The following is a 3643-nucleotide window of genomic DNA, read 5'->3' as shown; positions in this document are numbered from 1 at the left end:
ATAACGATTCTGGCCACCATGACAGAAACAAAGACCCCAAATTTTTTATACAGTTTAGATTTAGATGCTTAGTTGAGCATTAGAAATGATAATGGGGTTCGGGACGGAAACTGGTAGAGATGGGTAATACCAGTATATTCTCTTAATATCGTCTACCTGTGTCCTATCCTTGAGGTCACTAAGACCTAAGAGTTAATATCTTCTACCTGTTCCTATCCTTGAGGTTACTAAGACCTAAGAGTGCTTACTGGTGCACCTTAGTTTGGGTTTGTACCAGGAAGTCATTAGTACCCTAATTGCCTAACGTTAAGAGCAAACGATAAAATTAAAGGAGTTGGGAATCAATGATATGGTTCTTCAAACAAAATTACAAAACGATCACTATATTATTACAACATAGTGTAGACTTCTTCAAGTAGCTCGTCTAAAGTGCGCCATGACGACCCGCCTTCAACAACAGCCTTTCTAGCCAACTCTCCTAGCTCTTTCACTTTCTTTCTCACCTCTTTACCTTTCTCCCCCTCCATCAATTCCTTCACCATACTCTCAATGCACTCCGAACTCACAAACCCACGGACCGACCCATTTATTGCTAAAACCCTTAAACCAACCCCCAATTCCTCCACCACCATTTTGGCATTCAAATGTTGTTCAGCCATCATTGGCCATGCCAAAATGGGTACCGATTCACATATACTTTCAATAACCGAGTTCCATCCACAATGACTCATGAACCCATTCACACACTCATGTCTCAGTATTTCCACCTGGTCAACCCAGTCTCTCACTATTAGGCCTCTATCTTTCACCCTCTCTTCAAACCTATCTAAAACCTCAAAGCCCATGGACCGGACTACCCATAAGAAACTCACATTTGATCGCTCCAATCCGTTTGCTATCTCCTGCAATTGCTCTAAAGTAATCTCTGCTTGAGAACCAAATGCCACGTACATTACAGACCGTCCTCGTGTTAAACACTCATCAAGCCATTGTGCCCAACTGGGCTTTTCTGTGGCCTGGGCTTTCGGTGGTTCAGCTAAACACAAAGGCCCAACAGACCATGCTTTGACCCCAATCCCAATTTCATTGTTCCAATAGTTTATGAACTTGGCTTCAAGTTCGTAAAAACTGTTGACTAAAATTCCTTTACTTTGCATGTTGGTCTCAATAAGATCTAAAATGAATTCTGCTTGCGGGCCTGTTGCATACGGATCATTGAACGGGTACTCCAAATCGTTCTTAGTGAGTTGAATCGAAGGAAAACACGGAACAGTGAACAACTCGTCGTATGAGTCAACTTTAGCATGAGGCCGATCCCTACCAATCACTGTAGAAATGGTCGTGGCATAGTTGTTCATTCCATAGAAAATAAGTCTAGGTATGCCGAGTCTTGATGCGGTGGACTGAGTCCAACCAAAGGAAACCATCGGAAACCATGCAAGTGACACGTGGAAGAAGACTCTGGAGCGTTTGGTCGAAGTCAGGTTGCATGAGTTTGGTTGCAGTAGCAAATGGAACAAAGAGAGACATGGAGGGTAGTTTGTCGGTGCTTTCAATACCATTTGGGATTTGTGGAACGTTTTGCGGGAAAGATAGGTCGATGACAGTGGCTTTTGTGTCGGTTAAAGTTTGACGAATGAATGGAGAGTTTAATGGAGTGGTGATGATGGTAACGGAGATGTTGCGACGTAGAAGAAGGCGAGCTAGGTTAAGAAGTGGGATAGTATGACCTTTGGACATGAAAGGAAAGAGAAGAAAATGACGAGGAGTTGCCATGGCTTAGAGAGAGAGAGAGCGTGGTCGCTTACGCTTAATTATGCTTCTTTCTTATATAGATTTTTCTTATCAATAGGAAAAACAATATTTATATATATCTTTGTCGGTTGCTTACTTGCTTCTCTAAAATACTAAAATACCAAAACTGACCGAATTTAGGGAAGCAAGAAAGAAGACTGTCTTTACCAAAAAAAAAAAAGAAAAGAAAGAAGACTGTCTCTCCGGCCTCATAATATTGAATGAGTCCTTCAGTAATATATCAATCATACTTTACGTACTTGACCTTCATTTATTTGGTAACAATGTCAACTATGTTTTTTTAGTAAAGCAATAATGACAACAACTACTCACAAGTCACAACTACTCGTTTTAGTAAAGCAATAATGACAACAACTACTCAGATCGACAAACAAAGAGTTATATTTTTCAACTTAGTTGAATGACAGTCATAAGTAGCCGGTCATAAGTATCCGGGTAATAAGGAGTATTAGAATATCCAAAGAGAATTGAATAGTAGCAGATAGAGTGATTTTTTTTTGCTCCCAGCGGGATTTGCTCCAAGAGCTCCAAAGGAAACAGGAACCAACCAAGTGTCCAGTGAAAAGGAGTCAACAGTTATCAAATTTCCACTTTAATATATGCTTCCTAATTTACCCCAACCTTAAAAAAATAAAGTAAAAAAACTTAACCCTGTTACAAAATCTAGTTTTGGTCTTAATTGTTGGAAAAAAAAAGGAATAAAAAACTTGAAGTCTTTGAACTAGTGACACTTCTTTCAAACTATAAAAGATAAAAAATCTTTTAGCTAATGATGGGAAGAACTCCTATATATTTTACAATGAGATTTTTTTTTAATTTTTTTTAGTGGGGCAAATCGGGGAAGTTTGTTCTAAGGAAGGAATTTGATAATTGTCAATCTCTTTTTTTTTAGTGGACCGTGGTTGGTTCCTGTTTAGTTTGGAGCTCTTGGAGCAAATTCTCTTTGGGAGCAAAAATCACTCTAGCAGATACATGTCTTAATTTGAATACTCAAGACATGTAGGCCTTAGTTAAATAACCGCAGTGGTTACCCGTGAATCAAAATCCTATTCAAACTCTAGAAACGTATGGAGATACAATACCATTACTTTATATCAATGGGAAAGAACTGTAAAATAATCGAGAGTAGAATCAGCGACCACGACCCGTTAGATTAAATTATTCTAAAAATATTAACATTGTGCAAAGCAATGAGATATGAATATTATATTGATCACTTATCTAAATTTCTTTACAACGTAAATAAAACCCCCAGGTTTGAGAATGCCCACATAAAACAAAAAGATATTGAAACTACTTGAATAGAAAGACATTCTCATTTATAAAAAAGAGATAATAAACACCACTTTAATTGCAAAAACTATATTTATCGAGACATTCTCACTACATATAATACAATTATGTTTTGAGGCTAGTTCAACGCATTTGCATATAATTTCAAATTTACCGTTAATTATTATTTGAGTTTAGTTCAATACAGTTGCTTCTAGTTTTCGATTTCCCATTAATTATTCTTTGAGGTTAGTTCAATGCATTTGCATCCAGTTTCCGATATGCATTTGCATCCAGTTTCCGATTTGCCATTAAATATTCTTTAGGTTATTTCAATACAATTGCATACAGTTTTTGAATTCTCGTGAATTATTCTTTGTAGTTAGTTCAATGTATTTGCATACAATTAGTTTCTGATTTCATAATAATTATCCAAAGTGGTGTGTAATACCAACTTTTATTGATCATTATGTAATGTCCTTGCAAACATGACATAAAAGTAATTATATATGATACATTATATAGGGTCATCAAAATTATTAAGTTTTTTATTTCC

The 3643-nt window shown here is 36.8% G+C and overlaps 1 pseudogene across 1 annotated transcript; it reads right to left on the bottom strand.

The window, feature by feature from the left end:
* Positions 1 to 334: 334 nt before the first annotated feature.
* Positions 335 to 1825, bottom strand: LOC147476214 (UDP-glycosyltransferase 90A1 pseudogene; annotated as a pseudogene). The gene has a single exon (XR_015209249.1). The product of XR_015209249.1 is annotated as a UDP-glycosyltransferase 90A1 pseudogene (transcript).
* Between the last annotated feature and the right edge of the window lie 1818 nt (positions 1826 to 3643).

This window comes from Coptis chinensis, chromosome 9 (genome assembly GCF_015680905.1).
Source record: "Coptis chinensis isolate HL-2020 chromosome 9, ASM1568090v1, whole genome shotgun sequence".
Classification (NCBI taxonomy): Eukaryota; Viridiplantae; Streptophyta; class Magnoliopsida; order Ranunculales; family Ranunculaceae; genus Coptis; species Coptis chinensis.
The sequence above is the reverse complement of the archived record's forward strand: the minus strand, read 5'-3'. Positions and strand labels throughout refer to the sequence as shown.